Source organism: Arvicanthis niloticus, chromosome 2 (assembly GCF_011762505.2).
Source record: "Arvicanthis niloticus isolate mArvNil1 chromosome 2, mArvNil1.pat.X, whole genome shotgun sequence".
In the NCBI taxonomy this organism is placed as follows: Eukaryota; Metazoa; Chordata; class Mammalia; order Rodentia; family Muridae; genus Arvicanthis; species Arvicanthis niloticus.
Window position 1 is genome coordinate 50,449,867 of NC_047659.1, and position 20,257 is coordinate 50,470,123.

Below are 20,257 nucleotides of genomic sequence, written 5' to 3' on the forward strand. Positions count from 1 at the left end.
CTCTCCCAGCTTGTGGCTAGGCTGGCCACGACTCAGGCTTGTTGTCTAGAGATTGATTTGTCTTGGATTTATTTGACTGAGTACCTCAATACAGGTACATTTATTTATGTAGGGAAGATAGATAATAGATAAATAGATAGACAGATGATAGATAAATGATAAATAGATGATAGATTAATAGACAGACAGATAGATGATAGATAAATGATAAATATATGATAGATGATAGATAGCTATGAAAATACTTTATATTACATATATTGCACAAACCAAGCCAAAAAAATTAGAGATTATCTAAATGAAAAACTAAGATTTTCTGCCTAGACTGACATGAATCCTTTCTGTTTTGAAATCCACTGGTCTGGAATCAAGGGTCCCATTTCATCTGCAAAATGAGAGGTTTTAGAATCTCCTCAGCAGTAAGGGGATCACAGGGAGAATAATGGAGTCTGAGAAACATAGGTAAATGTTCTTTTTTCTTATTCCTTTCTCAGCACCCACCTAAACCTGTCTGTATTACAGTTTACCTGTCACTAGAGGGAAGTTCCTCAACTTGGCTCTGCTCCCAAGATGCAGCTCCCAGAAAAATGACTCTCTTCTATGCTATAGGAAAGTATTGTACAGACAGTTTTTTACATTCTCAGAACCTAGGATCAGCAATGGAATTTTCAGATTAGTTGCAGATGCCCTCCCCACACCCTCCTGCGCCGGCTTTAGAGACTGGATGCACTTTAATTCAAAAGGAAACTTCTCAGGCCATTGAGCTTCAATACAGTTTAATGCCTTAAGGCTGTGGGGCTTGGATTCACCAAATAAAATGAAACACAACATACATTCTTTTGCTTTGTTGTAAGTTTGGTTTTGGTTTTGTGTTCAAGTAAAAAAAAAAAAAATCTCGTTCCAACAGATGGCCCGCCCTTGACTTGGGTTTGTCTGGCCAAGTCTCAGAGCTTGGCTTGTTTTAGAGGGAGGATCGCAGTGACCCTGGCTGCTTCCTGCTTGCAATTTTCAGATAGTCCCAGATGTCCAGTTTGTGTTCTAGGCCAGAGTAACTCTTTTGCAGAATGAATAATATTTTCTTAAGCTCTTTTAAGTTGCCATTCATTGCCCATTTTAAAAACGATTTAATGAGTGAAAATATGCTGTTTATAAGTCCCTTAGTGCATATTTTTTAGAATGGCTGAATGAGTGGCTTTGTTTACACACATTTACTACAATAACCAAGGGAGATGTTACAACGGTCAGAAATCCCTTAAGATGACATGTGGAGAAAAAGAAAACCTGAATATTTCTTTAAGCATCAAGTCTTTTTAACAAATGGCTCACTTGAACTTGTAGACTGTTGCCGCCACTTTTAAATGGGAGAGATTAAGGTTTCCGGATACACACATGGCTTGTCCAGGTAAAAGCCAAAGGCAGGAACTAATCAGAAACACAGTCAGCTTTTACATCATCGTGTTAATGTGCAGGCTGAAAGCGAGGTAAGTACTGGGCTCTCACCCCCTAGACTGGGGAGCGCATGCGCCAAGGAAATCAGGAGCCAACAGAGAACTTAGAACCCATGCTGTTTTAACTCTGCGGAGGCAGCCAGCCGTGTACAGTGGGCGAGCTAACCATGATATTTATTTGTTAGCCAGATCCCTAAATAATCTCTTATTAAGTAGATTCTTGCCAGCTGTATGAGTTATTTTGTGTGGTTTAAGGAAATAAAACCACATTGATTTAAAATATTCTCTAATTCAGATAAGACCGAATTAAGGAGCAGTGCAGTATTGGATGTCATTTTTCATGGGGAGAAACGTGCTAACTTTGAATGTCTTAATTTGAAAAATTAGCTCTACTTATGAATTTGTTGTTATCTAATCTTTCTGGGGTTCTGAATACTTTCATTCTGCAAAATTAACAACCATTCTAATTTTAAGTAGGAAATTGCATTTAAAAAAAATCATCTTCCACAAAGAGGAAAATTTAACGTTATTTTTGAAAACAGTGTCTGCATGAGCCATCTGTTAGGAACAGTAAAAGGCTGAAAGGAAATTTAACTGAAAACTCAATTATTTAGTAAGACTGTGTCATATCATAGTTAGTGTTCTGTTGCTGTGAAGAGACACCACGACCAAGGCAACTTAGAAAAGAAAACGCTTAATTGCTAGCTTTTATACAGTTTCAGACTGTTAGAACGTTATCATCCTGGCTAAGGGCATGGCAGCATGCACACAGGAATGATGCTGGAAAGGTTGCTGAGAATTTTATATACCGTTTTGCCTGCCAAGAGGGAAACAGTGTTCCTGGCTGAAGCCCACCCCCAGTGACACACCTACTCCAAAAGGCCACACCCCCTACTCCTTCCCAAACAGTTCAGTTAACTAGGGACCAACCCTTCAAACAAATGAGCCTATAGAAGCTGTTCTCATTCAAACCTTGCAGCAGGGCAGATGTCTTCCCAGTGAAGCTAGGTGATTAGGCAGTAGAAGAGGAGGTGGAGCTGGGAGAAGAAGAGAGGAAGAGGAGGGGAGAAAAAGAGGAAAGGAAGGGGACGACTGGAGAGGAGGGGTGAGAACTGGAGGAGAGAGAGGTGGAAGAACGATGGAGGAGAAGGACATGGCTTGGAAAAACCGCAAGATATAATGGGTCTCATAGATGGGGAATAAAATAGGGTAGTGCAGTTCGTATGGTATCTAGGAGTGCAGTTTGTATGGTATCTAGGCATGCAGTTTGTACTGTATCTAGGCGTGCAGTTTGTGTTTATAATTATTGAGTTGGTTTCCTTTAATTGGTCCTATTTGGGTTGAAGATTTACTCCAACAAAACCTCAATTGTTTTATTAATTTTATTTATTTATTTACTATTTTTATTTATTTGAGATAATACAATTTAATCACAACATTTTCCCCTTCCCTTTCTTTATTCCATTCCATATATCCCACCTTTCAAATTCATGGCCTCTTTTTTTTCCAATTGTTGCTACAAATACACACATACACACACACAAACACAAAGACACACACAAAGACACACACACACACACTTCTAAATATATAAATATACCCTGTTTAGTCTTGTATGTATGCTTTCAGGGCTGACTATCTGGTACTGAATAACCAATCGATGTGTTTTCCCTGGGGAAGATTATTATTTCTCCCAAACTCAGCGTTCCTTAGTTGTATGTAGGGTTTTTGCGTGTGTATATAAGATTGAGGTTTTGGAGGCGTTCCTTCATCTACTCTAGTGTGAATGTTGTTGTTATTCTTGTTTGACTTATGTTTAGGCTGTCACGTTGGTGAGGCTTTTTGGGTGTAGCTCCTGACATTTCTAGGAGACACAGTTTCACAGCAAACTCCTTGATCTCTGGGCTCTTTCCATGTCCTCTTCTGTGATGATCCCTGAGTCTTAGGCGGGGGAGTTAACTGTAGATGCGTCCATTAGGACTGGGATCCATAGCTCTGCATTCTGATTGGTTGTGGTTTTCTGTAATGGTCCCCATTGGTCACAAAGAGAAGTTTCCTTGATGAGCAGTGACAACTACATGTAGCTTTGGGTCTAAGGACAAATATTTGGAATATACTTAGGGATTGTGCTGGTTCAGTCGAGTGGTGTTTTGGGATTCTCCTTCAAGATCTATGACTTCACTAGCCATGGCTAGTTGTCTAGGCTTCTAGTACCAGGCATCACCATCACCATCACCACCACCACCACCACCACCACCACCACCATCATCATCATCATCATCATCATCATCATCATCGTTATTAGTGTTATTCTCAGGAAGACCCATTTGCCTATCTATCATTGATCTGAAGCTCATCAATTCAGCTAGACTGACTAGGCAGTGAGCCTCAAGGATCATCCTGTCCCCATCTCCTTGGGGCTGTATGCCATGATACATAGCATTTTCTTGTGGGTTCTGTAGGTCAAACTCTCTCTTCTTGCTTCCACGGGAAACATTTTACCAACTGAACTATCTCTCCAGCCCTGGTGAGTTATTTCAACATCTTTTGACTCAAACTAATCCAAATGATCAGACTCAGCCCACTAAAGCTTATGAGTATAGAGGGAATTACAAGGGACACGGGCCAGCCATGAGAAAACTCGATTTTTGAAGAGTTAAAGTTTTGAATTGCTAAGTGCTTGAAGTGGAACTCTCTCTAAATATTTAAAATATATGTATGTATATACATATATATGAATTATTATTTTTATATGTATGAGTGTTTTGCCTGCATGTATGTATGCATGCCACATGCATGCCTGGTGCAGGTGAAGGCCAGAAGAGGGCATTGGATCCCCTGGAACTGGAGTTCTAGATGGTTGTGGGGCACTCATGAGTGCTGGGAGTCAAACCCAGGCCCTCTGAAAGAACAAGTACTTTGCTTTAAACCACTCTCTAGCCATCCCACCTCTTTTAAAGAGGGGAACTGAGGTCACTACAATTCCACAGTGCATCTCAGAAGCAGAGAGCAACAATGAATTGACTGGAGGGAGGGGACTCTTGCTGGTCCATTTTCAATACATCTATGCCTTTCTGTGGCTTTCTGTATCAAAACCCGTTTTCTTGGCTCCTTGAGAAGTGGTTTTCATCCAGCACATCTCATTTCCTGTGCAGCGGTAATAGCACAATGAAATTTTATCAGGTGCTCGGTAATGTATAGTCATCAATGAATCTAACAAGGATACATTTTATAAGAAAATCAATAAAAGAAAATGGTTATATTGTTGACTGGAGTCAGCATGCAGAAATGAAAAATAGGGAGGAAAATATCACTTTGCATTGGACAGGGTTTCAGTGCACACAACAGGCTGCGATTGTCTCTTCAGAGTTATTAGGTATCTAGAGAAACAACAGCTAGCAGAGGGATAAAAATATTTCAGCCCCCTTTAAGTGTCAAAAACAACCTTGGAACCACTATTTCATTCCTAATCTATTGTTTGAATAAAGTGCCATTTCCTGGCCCAGTGAATGTTTGTTTTTAGGTTGACATGAGCCAGGAGCTGCAGTTTGGAGCAGGATCACGCATGGGAAATGTTATTCAAATGGTGAATTGAAAAAGAAAAACAGTGCCTCTGGGAGGTGGTGGTGTATGCCTTTAATCCCAGTGCTGGGGAAGCAGAGGCAGGCAGATCTCTGTGAGTTCAAGGCCAGCCTGGTCTACATAGTGAATTCCAGGACAACCAGGGCTAACACAGAGAAATCCTGTCTCAAAAAAGTAAGAAAGAAGGAAAGAAAGAAAGAAAGAAAGAAAGAAAGAAAGAAAGAAAGAAAGAAAGAAAGAGGGGGCAGAGAAAAGAAAAGAAATTGCTAAAGGTGTCCATCAAATACAAACCTAGAAGATATGAGAAAGAAAGTTTTGAGTTTCTGACAACTGGGTATATTTTACTTGGATATCTGTCCACTGTTGTTTTGGATACAAGAATTACTGTAATGAACATGCCTTTGGGAAGGAGAAATGTATGTGTACTATCAAAAAGAATAGAAAACACTTAAGATTTTAAACTACACTTAGCCCTAATTAAAACTATCTTAAAGGCTGCATTCTCAGACTCAGTCCCTCAGAACGATGTCTCAGTCACCTCTTCCTCCCGTTCTGAAAAGTATATTCACTTAGAGTTGGGAAGTTTGAAATGATTTTTCATTGCATTTGAGATGTGCATTCCCTTTCATAATTGTATTTGCCCCTAGAATATGCATTCATTTTCTATTTCTAATGTATTATATTTAATTCCTTTATTTTATTCTTTCTATTTTAAAGGTATATGATTTTAGTTTTTAATTTTTGTGGTTGTTTTTGGTTTACTGAGATGGAGTTTCATGTTGCCTAGGATGGCCTTGAAATCACTAAGAGTCAGAGGGCAGCCTTAAATTCTTGATCCTTCTGTCTCCTCCAACTCCCAAGAGCTAGAATTACAACTGTACACCAGCATGCCAGGCTGATGCATACAAATTTAAAAGACAAATTATTTCAAATGCTCCTCTCAGCTCTCTTTAACGCAACTACTTTACATTCTTCAAATACACAAACTCTAGGATGTTGTGATCACTTTCGAAAACACTCTTAAGTAAGATTCATTTTTCTGCTTCAGGCACCATCTCTTTCCTCCCCTTGGTCACATCTCTCTTAGCCTCATAGCTGCAACACGGACACGAGGTCCTTTTCTTTACTGATACTTTGTTTCCCCTGGAACCTGTTGCTTTCTGTTCTCCCTCTCCCCCTCTTCCCCTCTCCCCCTCTCCCCCTCTCCCCCCTCCTCCCTCTCTCTCTCTCTCTCTCTCTCTCTCTCTCTCTCTCTCTCTCTCTCTCTCTCTCTTAAAAATGACATTTATTTATTTATGTATTTATTTATGTATTTATTTATTTATTTATTTATTCATTTACATCCCAAGTGCTGCCCACCCTCCGGGTCCCTTCTTCCCAGAGCTCCTCTCCTCCCCTTCTTTTTTCATCTGTTTACTTTTTTGCCTTTGCTCTAGTCTGTTTCTAGATTTGTGACAGAGGTGCAAATCTTTTCTGAAGTACATGGCACCTGGAATACCCCTTTTCTCAGTCCACAGTAGTACCCTGTGACACCTGCTCACCTGCTCACCCCTAGGCTGGCTGCTCACTGCCACCTTAGAGATCTTTTTACAAGATTCCCTTTGCCTTTCTTCACAGGGAACCTGAATGCTTCTCTTTCTTTGATGAGCTATCTATCCTTTTGGGTTGTAAGTCTGTACTCAATCAGCTTTCCAATAAACAGTACAAAAGGGATGCCTTTCTGTATTTGCATTTGCAAGCCTCTATTCTATTTTATTTTATTCTTACAGTGGATCAGAAGGTTGTGAGAAGGGAACCATAATACTCAGATTGCTTCCATCTCCACTGTCTTGTTGCCACAACTCTATTGTTTTCTAGCTTCCTATCTGACAGGAAGGTTTCTGATGCCTTCCTGTGCACATTCCTCTGCTCTCTGACTAAAGCTTCCTCTGTGTCCCCTGGTTTCCAGAGTTCTGGAACTCCATGATTCTGAGCTCTGCTGGCACACTCTTCCCTTGCTGTGGTAGGTGTGTGGAGCTTCCCCTTCTCTCTCGTTTCTCTTTCCCTGATGGTTTTTTCCTTGATGGTTTCCTCTTCACCTTTTGTGTTCTCTTTGTAGAACTGATCAGTTAGAATTTCTAGGCTGTCTAAACTTTTATCCCTAGTTCTCTTCATGTTCCTATCTAGATATTTCTTGGATTTTTCTTCAACATTGTCTTCTGATCATTCTATTGCTTTTTGTTTTGGAAATTATAATTTCTATGACTTCTTTACTGTTTAAATAACATTTTTCTTAACATTTTTAAGGACCTGGCTCATTTTGTTTAGTCCCTGTTTTGTTCCTGTTTGCCAAGTCTGATCACTGTTTTCTCACCTCAAGCCTTCCTCTCTCTCCTTTTCCCAGTTTCCTTCCTTCTCCTCTTTCATGTTTGTGGTATTTTCTAAACATCTAGTGACCCATTACTGTCTGTGAGTTTGAGTCTGTGCCCTGTTCTGGAGGCTGAGTGTATGTGTGTGTTTCTGTGTGTGTATGCACATGGTGTGATGGTGATGTGAGGGGGTGGGGGGAGTGTGCGCCACTGCTCTGTTCATCTCTCTAAGTCCCCACCAGTTTCTATTTTTTGGTTTTCTTCAGCATGGTTAGTTTCCTTAGAGAGGAATCTAGTCTGATGGCCATAAGCCAGGCTCCCAACTTCTTGATGTTCAGTTCGGGAAGGGCATCAGTCATGTGGAGACTGTTTCCTTATCTTCAAGTCCACTACAAATCATGCATCTCCAATAAACAGCATTTATCTCAAGCTGTTCTGGGCTCTATGTTGCAGTTATATCTGCTTCTGTACTTTCCTTCACTACTGGGTTCAGTTTCTCTTTCCTTGACTGTGCCCAGATAGCTATGGTCTGAACTTGAGTTCTTATATCTTTCTTTTATCCTTTACTTTATTATCATTTATTACTATTATTATTACTACTACTATTATTATTAATTATTATTAATGTGCAGTTTGGGGGATTGGAGCTACAGGTTCATGCATACTTGACATCTTCCCCTGCCTTGTACCTTTTATCTAAAGTCAGTTCTTCATAAGTACTTGAACTATTTGGGGGGTGGGGTGGGAGGACCGAATTTCTTGTAACCTAAGCTGGTTCTGAATTTACTATGAGGCTGAGGTGGCTTTGAACTTTTGAACCTCTTGCCTCCACCTTTCAAAGGCTTTGATTGCAGGCATGTGTTATCAGGTATGATATCAAGTCCATATTTCTCCGTGCACAACTCCCACAAGGACTGGGGTGTAAAAGTTTAAGGAAGCATTTATTCTCAGAGAGGCCACTTGACCGAGACACCAACTGTCCACACCATCTTAACCTGGGCACTTGCCTCTACTTTCATTCTGGCTAGCACGGATCCATGTCCACCCTGGCTTTATCTTCTTTCTATTTGCCAGCATCCTCTCTTTCTCCATCTCTGTTTCTGGTCCTTGTCAAAAGCTCTAGCTGTAAGAAATATCTGACCGCCGTTGAGAACAGACCACTCCAGACCATGCGGTTCCAAGGGGGAGGAGGTTTATTTAGGGGAAAGGGCAAAGGTGGGGAGAGAAGAGAAGTAGAGGCCGGCCATGACCACGTGGAGAGAGAGGAAGGGGGGAGGGGACAGAGAGAGAGAGGGTGTAAGAGCGGGAGTAAGAGAGTAAGAGAGCAAGAGAGAGAGGAGGGGGCAAGCAGCCCCTTTTATAGTGGATCGGCCTACCTGGCTGTTGCCAGGTAACTGGGGAGGTGGAGTTTAGACAGAATACTAACACTAGCGATCTCTCCATTAGGTTCATTTATCATGGTTTCCGGCTCCCTGATACTGGGATTCACAGTTGTATCTATTTCTCCTTTGAAGTATGTCTTTTATCTGTTCTATCCTTTCGTGTTTCTCTCAACAGGGGTTTAAACTCAGAAACTCCTTATACACAGTTTTCATCACTTATCGCCTAAAAATTGTCCCTGTCTCTTTCCCGGATAGTGAAACCGGAAGTGCCTCCTGTACCGACAGATCTGCCATCAGCTGATTACTTCACCGTCAGCAAATTCATCTCTTTTGAGTTTCAAACAAATCATAGGTCCTTCATGAAGCTTTTCGCCACTCATTCCTTCGAAGGCTAGTCTGTTTCACACCCCACCCTTCCCCTCTGGTTTCTATGGTGCTACTGACTTGCATGAGTCCCTGCCTCATGGCCACCTCTGTCTCTCTGGTCCAACTGCATCTCTTCTCACTCAGAGCCCACCTCTCTTACCCCAGCCTCTAGAGGTAGCTTCTAACCTTCTGACTTGACTCATGTCTCTCCTCCCTTCCTTGCCCTGGTAGTCAGTGGTGATCTGACCTGAAGTTCTATTGCTCCTCCTTGTTGTTGCATCTCGTGTCCATACGCCTCCTTTCTCTTCAAGACAGCCAACTTCTGAAAGGAGGGTACTCCTTCAATATGCTCTGTGAAAAACTGTAATGAAATAAAGATTATCCCAGTCCTTTTCAGAAGATGAATTTCTCTAATACTTTACTTAATGTTTATGGAGAACAGCGAGGTATATTCTCTCTTTCTGTCTCTCTTCCTTCCTCCCTCCTTCCTCTTTCCCTTCCTCTTTGGATTTTTGAGAGAGGGTCTTGCTGTGTACCCCAGGCTGGCCTTGAACCCACTATAGAACTCAGACTAGATTCAAAATTTCCATTCTTCTACCTCGGGTTCCCAAGTATCTTTATTAAAAGATCTTTTCAGAAGGAGAGAACTTTGTAAGATTATTCTAATCACATACTGAAATAGTTTATATTTTGTGCAGTCAGAGAACATGTTTTGAAATGAGTGTTGAAGTTGCCTGTAAATCTGAACTTTATTTAAGAGCATTGAACTTTATTTAAGACTATGGTTATCATAAAACTTCATCTTTAAAAAGTATGTATGATGTAGACCATCAAGAAACTTTGAAACATCAGCAAACTCAAGTCTCTAGAATATACCTGCCAGGAAAAATTTCCCATAACCCATCACTTCTCTTTCTCTGTTGTGGATGCCTATGGGTTCATCACAGATAATGAGAGGTTTGAAAGTCAAGAGAGAACAAGTCACAATCACAGCTGTCTCTGGTGAATTTTCAGTCTTTCCAAAATGGGTAATTTGTTGAGTGTGTTTCAAATTTTCTCCAGCAATAAGGCTCAGCGAACTCAAACTACCAGCTATTTGAGAAGAGTTTCCATTAGGGCATGTTAAGTAGGGTTCAGTTGGAGTGTCTCTGAGAATGAGGTATGGATTTAGAATCAAATGAGATTTCTAGAATAATGGTCACTTGGTGGGGAGGAAAACCACAGGCATCAGCACCTGACTGACCCAGGGTCTGGACTCAATACTCATTGCTCAGTGAGGTCTTATAAGTGTTATCATACTGACTCCATCAGTCACTGCATTGCTTTTCTACGGCTATGACCATAACATTGCTTCTCTATACTATGACCAAAAGCAACTTATAGAAGAAATGGTTTATATTAGCTTATGGCTCCAGAGGCAGAGTCCATTTAAGGCAAGGGAGATGTAGCATCTCACAGCCAGAGCCGACATCTCAAGGGCATGAAGGAAACAGAGAGGGCACGCTGAAGTGGGGGTGAGTCTATAAACTCTAAGAGACTGCTCCAGTGGTGTATTTCCTCCAAAATAGGCTAGTATCACATGGCTCAGCTGTGGAAGCGGGAACGATGTGTGTGCTCCCAAACGCACATGAGCTTTAAAAGAATGAAGGCTTGGCCAGGCAGGGGACCCACACCTTTAACCCCAGTACTTGGGAGACAGAGGCAGATGGATCTCTGTGAGCTTGATGTCAGCCTGGTCTACACAGAGAGTTCCCAGTTAGCCAGGGCTGCATCATGAGACTCTGTCTCAAACAAAGTACAAACCTGGGTTGTGCAGTCTAGGTGGGCCTGGAGATTCTTTGTGATGCCTTTGTGGCTGGGCTAAAGAACACATCTTGAATAGCAGAGATTTGATAGTATTCAGAATAATTTATTCATGTTCCAAAGTCCTCAAGTCCCCTCCCCCCCCCCCAAAGTAGAAGTGCAATGCTTATACCAAGCTTCCTTTTGCTGAATCCTCTTGGTTTCTTACTGGTAATTACAAGCCCACGATTTTCCACGCTGTTTCTGTCTCCTGGTGTCCCCAGGAGTATCTTGTTCTCATGTTGGACAGGCTGTGATGGGAAACAGGCAACTGTTCCTTGCTCTCTTGGGCCAGTGGCTGATCAGGGCTTTTAGGAAACAGAGGAGACTATTCAGAGTCTCTCTGGGCTCTGCTCACTTGGGGACCTGGAGTATTTCTAATGCCATCCAGTGCTGGATAATTGGATCTTTATTTTCAAGAGTGCTGTTCCGAAATGCTCAGCTTTGAAGAATATTCGAGAGCCCTACTACTGGTCTGGGAGTCCGGATGCAGTCTACAGAACTCTCTGATTTATGGGACCTTTCTCTTGACTTGTTCAGCGGGGAGTCACTTGCCAGATACTCAAACAGAAATACGACTCTTGGTGGTGATAAACATTGGAAGAAAAGGGCATGAAATGTAACTGAGAAAAGAACAGGATGAGAAAGATCACACTGAATTCACTATGTTATGCTAGGCCTCCCTCCCCAAGAGATGGTGAGCCCTTCTGTGGTGGCAGATACAGAAATATGGCACCCGGGGCTCCAAGCCTAGGCAGAATAGGCATTTCACAGAGGCTGCCTCTGACGAGTTGATGTTGATTCATTAGGAGATACAGATAGCATGGACACCCCTTTCCCTTTACAAACAGATTTCTTTATTTTTCTTTTCTCTGTCTGTCTCTCTCTCTCTCTCGCTCTCTCTCTCTCTCTCTCTCTCACTCTCTGCCTCTTTCCCTCCCCCTCCCCTTGGAATCCGGTTGAGTAGCAATGGGTTTGAATTGAAAGTCACTTTACCTGAGCTGCTCTTTGTTCGAAAGAAATGAGATTCGAACCGATAACTCAGATTAGTTGCAGCAATTATCTGCCCACCAGATCAAGGGCCACTTTTAGATTAGACCAGACATGCAAAGATTGAATTGATTTCTGTTTTCCTTTAATCAGTGATTCTCAAAGCTTTTCCAGGCCAGCAGCATCGGTTCACCTTGGAACCTACTAGAAATTCCTGGTCTTCATTCCAGATCTCCTTCTAGGGGTTCATCAATCTGAGTGGCCTCTCCCACACCCCAATATGTGTATTTCCCACCATTTATTCCTCTCAGCCATTCATGGAAGCGCAAAGGAAGAAGTACAAGATTCACTCAGCTCTCCAATCCCACTCTCTTGTCTTTAGCTTATTTTCTCTAACTTTGTATTTTGAAATGATTATGAATTCATAACAATAACAAACAGCAAAACACCCAGGGAGGTCTTTTACTCCTTTGATTGCTTCTCTCAATGCTATCAACCTGCACAGCTTAGCCCTCAGTCCTCCTAGAAGCTGATAGTGAACAGTTGACATGGGCTTCTGGACTGTTGAGTGTATTCAAACGTGTCTGTACATGTGTGGGACTCGTCATCAGTTCCTGATCAAGGCATCAGACTCTTCTGTTACCATCAGGCTCCCTGCAGCTCTCTCTGTGTTTATCCCATTCACTTCCTGTCCACACCCGGCCTTAACTGTAGATGCCACTAATGAGTTCTTTGTCTCTATAAATTAATTCTTTCAAAATATTTTAAAGGTATTTTAATGTGGTTAATTCTATGAATGTTTAGCCTAGATAGATGTTTGTATATTATGTGCATGCCTGGGACCTGCAGAGGTCAGAATAGGGGATAGTATCCCCTTCCTGGAGTTAGAGGTAGCTGTGAACTTCCAAATGGGTACTGGAAGCTGAACCTGAGTCCTTTGCAAGGGCAGCCAGTGGTCTTAATGGCTTTGCTGTGTCTCAGTCCCTGCTTCAAAACATTTTAAGTTGATAATTATTATTCCTCAAGGATCATATCATATGCAACTTCTTGGGGGTTTTTTATTTTTTAAAGGAATAATTTTTGTTTCTTTAAAAATATTTATTTATTCGTGTGTGTGTGTGTGTGTGTGTGTGTGTGTGTGTGTGTGTGTGTGTGTGTATACCATGCCATACATGTGAAGGCCAAAGGTCAGCTTGGTGAGGTTGGTTTTTTTCTTCCACTATGAGAGTCCTGGGGACTGAACTCATGTTGTTTGGCTTGGTGGCAAGCACCTTTACCGGAGGAGCCTTTCTCCTATTCTGGCATTGCTTTATTATTATTATTTCCCTTTTTCTTTCTTTGGGGACTCCTCCAGACTATGTCATGATCAATGGCTTGGGCTTTTGTCCTTTTTTTTTAGCATCCCATGTTAAGGATGTCCTGCAGCCTGGGGCTGTTTGACTGATCTGAATAATGTTATCGATGCTTATACACAAGCTTTTGTGTGAACATAAATTTACATTTCTCTTGCATAAAATATCCACGAGAACAATTGCTAGGTCACATGACAGTTCTGCGTTTACTTCAGGAGATCCTGCCTAATTCTCTGGAGCTGTACCATTGTCCACTCACAGGGCAGTGTGTCTCTGTCCTGTTCTCTCCCTTTGCCACTGTTCCCAGCTCTAGCCATCGACTCTGACAGGAGTATACAGATGTCCCCTGGTAGCTTTGTTTTGCGTTTTCACAGCAGGATGACATTGAACACATGTGTGTATCTGCCATCTGGATATCTTCTTGGATCAAAGGGTGGCTCATGCCTTTTTTGTCTGTTTTCGAGTTGTTTTTTGCTGTTACGTTTTGAAAATTCAGATACGTGCTTTGTGAATATCTTCTCCCGGTCCTTGGCTCTTTTCATCCTTCTAACTAAACCGTGGCATGAGCTCCTAATTCATCAAAATTTTCTTTTATGGGTTACGCGTTTGATGTCAATCAAAAGTTCTTCCCCCTGTTTTAGGTTCCAAAGACTTTCTATTTCTTTTCTAAACATTTCTAGTTTTCCATTTCTGAAATAACTCAGCAGAATCAGAGTAACAGCAGCAGCAGCAGCAATAGCAGGAGCAGTCATCTTTGCCTTCTTTCCGGGGCGTGGGGGAGGTGGGGGGGAGAGGGTAGGGGGGAAGTGACAGTCACCCTTGAGTGTGGTGGCAGCTGCAGAAGTGTTTGTTTTTATCAGGTTGATAAAGTTGGTCTTGATTTCTAGTTTGGTGATTTCTTCTTTCTTTTAAATAAATAAAAAAAAAAGGTGTTGAGTTCTATCAAATGAGCTGCAATTTCATAATTTTCTTCTTTAGTTGCTTTGATTTCATTCTTTGATTTTTTTTTTTTAAATAAGGAGCCAGGTTTGAATTTGCTGTTTGCAAATATGCTAAACTTTTGGTGAGAGTTTTCTGCCTAGACTTGCTATGATTTCTATCTGTAGCTTCCCATTTACCTGTTTTTCTGGTTTTACACATTGGTATAACCTGTCTTCATACAACGAATGTTCCTTTCTCTTCTATCTTCTGAAGAAGATCTTGGAGGCTTGATGTTGATTCTCCAGTGAAACTGTCCGTAGATTTCTTTTTGGGAGTGTAGGTGAGTAGTAGGGTGGGTAGTATAGGTGGGCAGATTGTAAGTAATAACTTCGATTTCTTTAATGGTTAGAAGAATGTGCAGATTACCTATACAATTGCAGTTGAACTTGGTAATCAGCTGTTTTCCAGGAGTTGTTAACTTTGTGAGGAAGAGCTGTTTGTATTAACCCTTTGCTGTCACTTTCATGGCTCTAGGGTCTGAACTGCACTTCTCTGCTTTATTCTTGAGACAGGCATCTGAGTCTTTGGTTGTTGTTGTTGTTAGATGTTTGCAAATTTTATTGTATTAAAAAAACATGTTTTGGCTATTGTTTCTCTCTCTTGTTTCCTGTTTTTCATTGATTTCTTTTCTCCTGCTGTTTCCTGACCACTGGGTTTTTTGTCTGTTCTTTGAGACAGGGACTTGGACAGCTGTCTTGGGTTTTGGCTTGTTAATGTGACCTTGCTTTCTTCTCTGCACTGGAGAACCACATCCCACAAATTAAGTATGTTTACTTCTCTCACAGTCAAGTCCTATGAAATTTTCATTTCTATTTCTCTTTTGTTCATGGATTGTTAGAAATGTACTGTTTTATCCTCCAGATGTTTGGAGATTTACCTACTGTGTGGTGTCTTTATTATAGTTTCAGTTACTGAATTTTGTTTTAAATTTGGCAAAACTTGTTCTGCCACCCTCTGCTTTGCTGTGTGCCTGCCACAACAGCAAGGGCTTAGAAAGAAAGGGCTTCTGCTCCTGTTGGTGGACATCTACTCGTGCATGCCACTGTGACCCTGTTTGTTTGTAGATGGCAGTTGAGTTTCTGTTTAATAATTCTATCAATGGTCAGAGGAGGGTGGAAATCTTGACTGTGATAACTGTGATGGTGGTACTTGGTTAGATGTTAGCTTTGGGGTTCTGATTTTTTAAAATGAAAATGTTAATTAAGCATCTGTGGTGCTCCTGAAGCAGACTTTACATACATCTTAGTCCCTTTGTACAATACAGATACTGATACACAACATAGAGATCGGACTATTACAACCATTTCCTACAGTTTTCTAATGTCTAAGGGCATCTGCTCTCCACCCTTCCCACTCTCATCCCTAAAGGCGTATTCCAGTGCTCTATCTCTTGGCTTAAGACAGTGTTCCTAAAACCTGCCTGCTCATACAGACTAAAATTCAGAATCCTTGGCTTTACCTAAGGGTTTTAAAGAAAGACCCGGGGTAGGTGTATTTTTAACAACCATCTATGTGATTCCAATGACCAGACTGTTGCTTTCCAATGCATACAATTTCTTATCTCCCCTATCCACGGTTCTTTTATCCTGATACTCCAGTTACTGCACATATAGCCAACTACTTCCATAAAATATTTGTAATTGAAGTATCCCTGCTTGCTTGATTTTTCTAATTGAAAGGGACTCTTATACTAGCTAGTGTATTTATGAATTGTCATATGATTTGTTTCCCCAGTATGAGCACAAAAATAGATGTTTGTTAGTCTCTATGTCAAATACTATACTGGGTATTGTAACAGCAAAAGGAACAAACTCTGTTTCTACATTTGTACAGTTTGTACATTCGTACAGCAGGAAGCAGCATGATGAGCTGAGCTGTGTTTTAGGAGATGCTTCACTGAACTATATATACTCTGTATGAGGAACTGATGTCATAGCATTTATGAAAATTCTGAGAACGCAATGGAAAGAATCATTCAACCCATTCTGCTCTCTCTAGTATGAAAAAGCTAGCTAATTGCAAATAGCAGGAAGTAAGTTTGCTCCTAAGGTTTTATAATGTCTACTAATGTTGCTATGTAATTGCCAAGTAGTAACTCGGAGAGTCGTAAAACACACGAGACTCGCTGATACCTCAGGTTCAGAATCAAGCTCAATGCCAGAAAGTATGTTACTTAATTTTTTTCATTTTATTGGCAATAAAGGTGGTGGGTACTGGAGCAGTCAGATGACATTACACAGTTTGTGTTTTAGATCTATGGCATCCTGTAATGGCACTGCCTCCAAGGTAGATTACCGTTAGAGTTTACAGGGAAGGAAGGAGTGGCAGGGAGCTCAGGAGTGTGTACACATGGCTCTCAAATGGAAGAGTTGATTAAGGTACTCTCCTAGTTGGGGGAAGTAGACACAAGTACTCTGCAGCAAGTCACTTTCCCTCCACAGGAGAGAACGGTAGCTCTGCTGATTCCGACGGATTCGCACAGCCATGTTAGATGGATTGCGGTGTCTTTCGGACCCTTTCCTGCCAGCCCCTTGAGTCTCGTTCTTGAAGCTTTGTGAGAGTAAATGTTCCTACGCATAGTTCCAGAACATTCTAATGTGTTCCTGAGTGGCAATTTTACTGTTCTTCAGCAACACACAGGCAGAGAGATTACTCAGAAAGAGCGTAATAGGTGACTAAAAACAATATCACATATCTCGTCAGTTATGTTTCTCATAATCATAAGTTTTGGGGGTGAATTGTGTCCCCTCTCAAATTCATATATTAAAGTGCTAATTCTTGATACTTCAGAATGGGATTATATTTGGAGAGAGTGCTTTTGAAAAGTTGCTAGGCAAAATGTGGCTCTAGCCCAATCAGAATCCTTCTTTATCAGAAGGGGACATTAGGGCACAAGAGAGACCAAGGGAAGGCCATGGAATCCAGAAGAGAATTGCCTGCAGGTCAAAGAGAAAGACCTCAAACCTGCCCCTAACCCCCCACACCTTAATCTTGAACTTACGGCCTCCAGTGGGTGGGAAACTTAGTTTCTAAATTGCTAAAGCCACCCAACTGTGGTATCTCGCTATGGCAGCCCAGCATATTGACACAGCATAGTTGTCAGGGCCCATATAGTCCTGGGAATATTGATATTTTAGGAAATATTTTCTTCATGTAGAACAATTAGCAAAAAGAGTTGTATAATTCAGTGTATGTCTCCTCCTCTAAGCACAGGATGGAGACACACTCAAATGTGACATCTTTGCTCTGGAGCCTCATTTTTTTGCTCAATCTTAGCTTTCTTAGGTCTGGGGCAAGGTAATGTTGATCCTTCTCCTGACTTTCCATGCAGTGGATGACAATGAAGACCAGCAGAGCATCCTGGGTAATGGGCAGAAGCCCTGCCCCGCCCCTCAGCCTGGGACTTGGTTAGTGAGGTCATATTAGGCCAAAAGGGTCCATCTTAAGGGGCATTTCCATTTTAGATATTTGATGAGCAAAATTAGAAAGAGAAAAGAAAAATATGTTTGCAGTAAAGGGGACGATGGAAAGAAAAGGTCTAGGGGTTATAAATGCCTCTAAGGAAAATGCCATTGTTGTTCAGGTCCATCAGTGAGGGGCCACAGCTCATGTTCCACAGCAGAAGGATGCTCTGAAGGTTATCCTTCTGTTTAGAATGATCAAATTTAATATTCCATTAAAATGTATATTATTATGCTTGGCATTTTATTTGAAAAATAGCCATTCCAAGCCCTTATACTTTTTCCTTCAAACTTTTTTTTTTAATCTTATTTTACATTGGTTCTGTGTTCTGCCTCCATGACTGTGTGTCTGTGTGGAAGTGTCAGATTTACTGGAATTGGAATTACAGACAGTTGTGAACAGCCATGTGGGTGCTAGGGTTTGAACCCAGGTCCTTTGGATGAATAGCCAGTGCTCTTAAACGCTCAGCCATCTCTCCAGCCCCTTCTTCCTCCAAACTCAAAGGAACATTAAACGTATTTGCACAAGATTTTCCTAACTACATCCTATGGGGCAGCAGGCAAACAAAGGCGGCATTTTTCCTTTGGATGAATTATCCGTAGGAGGGAAAAGAAGGGATTTTGATGCCACGAATGTTTTTGTCTTGTCCTAAAAGATGCCACTACTAGAGGATTCCACTGCAGAACTATCACAAGGCAAAAGCCAATTCTGATAGATGTAAATGATTTCAATGCACTTAGATCCTACGGCACCCTAATAAAAGGAGAAAAACACAGATCTGTCATTATTTTTAAAAACGTTTGATTTTTTAAAATAAAAGCACTGACAGCTTTTCAAGAAAATGAGAACACTCTGGAGGACGGCTGTGGGCTGCTGGGTGGAGGGAAAAGCCCCGAGTCCTGGTCCTGCAATTCTTACATATTCCAGAATTTCTAGTTATGACAAATTTGATAGGTTTTGGTACCTTCTAGTCCTTAAAGTGTTAGGATTTATGACAAAAAGGACAGGCCTAATTAAAAAAAAAAAAAAAAAAAAAACTAAAAACAAATCTCTTTAGTATTCCAGAAACTCTCATTCTATCAGATGATATATTTAATGAGCGTACATTTGATTTGATAGACACGTATGACCATACATTGTCAAATGGAGGACTGAGAAGGCTATGCATATTTTAGGCATGTGATTACAGTTATCCAAGTTCGTGAACACGCACTGAAGAGATGATTTTTTTTCCCCCAGTGAGTTCTGTATTGAACGCACGCTGCAGGAATAATGTCCTGAGAATAAAGCATTCTTTGTGTAACATTTTGGACAAATGCTTGATTGTCCAGAAGATCCATCTGCATCTGTAGGATGCTCTGTTCCTGTTTTCACAAAGAAATGTCTACACTGCTGTGTCAATGTTCTCTAGCACATTGCTTCCGGCAGTTGGATTTCCTTTGGGGTCGGGGGGGTGGGGGGGCCCTGAGTTCTTAAATCAGCATGCTTACCTGCAATGGAGCAGGTGAGCTGTGTACCCGAAAGCAGATCGCAACCATGGTAGACAGAATACACCCAGGGCCGGTTTTCTTACCCAGGCTCGGAATGTCCTTGAAGCAGGGGCTTAACATATGGGAAATGATGTGAAAAGCGAAGAGAACATATCAAATAAATGGCGAGGCTTGAGGGATTTGTAAAGGGATATGGACCTTTCTAGTGTGGAGCACCAGGTCTCAGTTCAAAGGCAGCTGTGCTCAGCCATGACTCACAGCTCTGTCCACAGGCCTGTCCTGCTGTAAAGAGGGCGGTGTGCTGGGTTTCCTTGTCAACAGCTGGGGAGCTGGATATGCTGGCCTGGCGCTAACAGAATCACCACTTCAGCTGGTGTTCATGGAAATTTAAACTCTGCAGGAGACTCAGACCTCTGCGGGCCCCTGCTTTCCACGTTCTTAGATCATTACCCAGCATTCCTCAGGACCATAAAACATGGGCTGGGATAAAAGCGTGTCCGGTGGTTTAGTGACTGCCCTAATCCTGCCAAGCCAAGAGGAGACCTTCCTTCACGACTCCAGTTGGCTGAGAATTGACTTGATGTCTGAAATAACCATGCAGCGAAGAGGCTACACCAGAGAGCCAGGTTGAGCGATCCCTGGCAGTTACCTCAGTAGAACCCTGGTATGCTCCTCAGAGTGGATGCCTAAGTTGAAGGAGTTGCGTAAAATCTTGTTCACAGTCTCTAGGACCTTGGCACACTGTTCAAGAGCTCAGAACCTACAGCTCAGCTTTGAGGAAATAAAGGGCAGGTTTTAAAGACAGGAAAGGGTTGGAGAATTGGCTCAGTGGTTAAGACTGTGTACTGCTCTTCCAGAGGACTGGAGTCCTGAGCTCTCAGAATCTATACTGGGAGTTTCATATCTTCCTGTAAGTTCAACTCCAGGACTATCTGCTCCTGTCTCCACAGACTGACTGACTGAATGAATGAATGAATACAAAAATAAATAGACACAAAAGCGCTCTCATCCCCA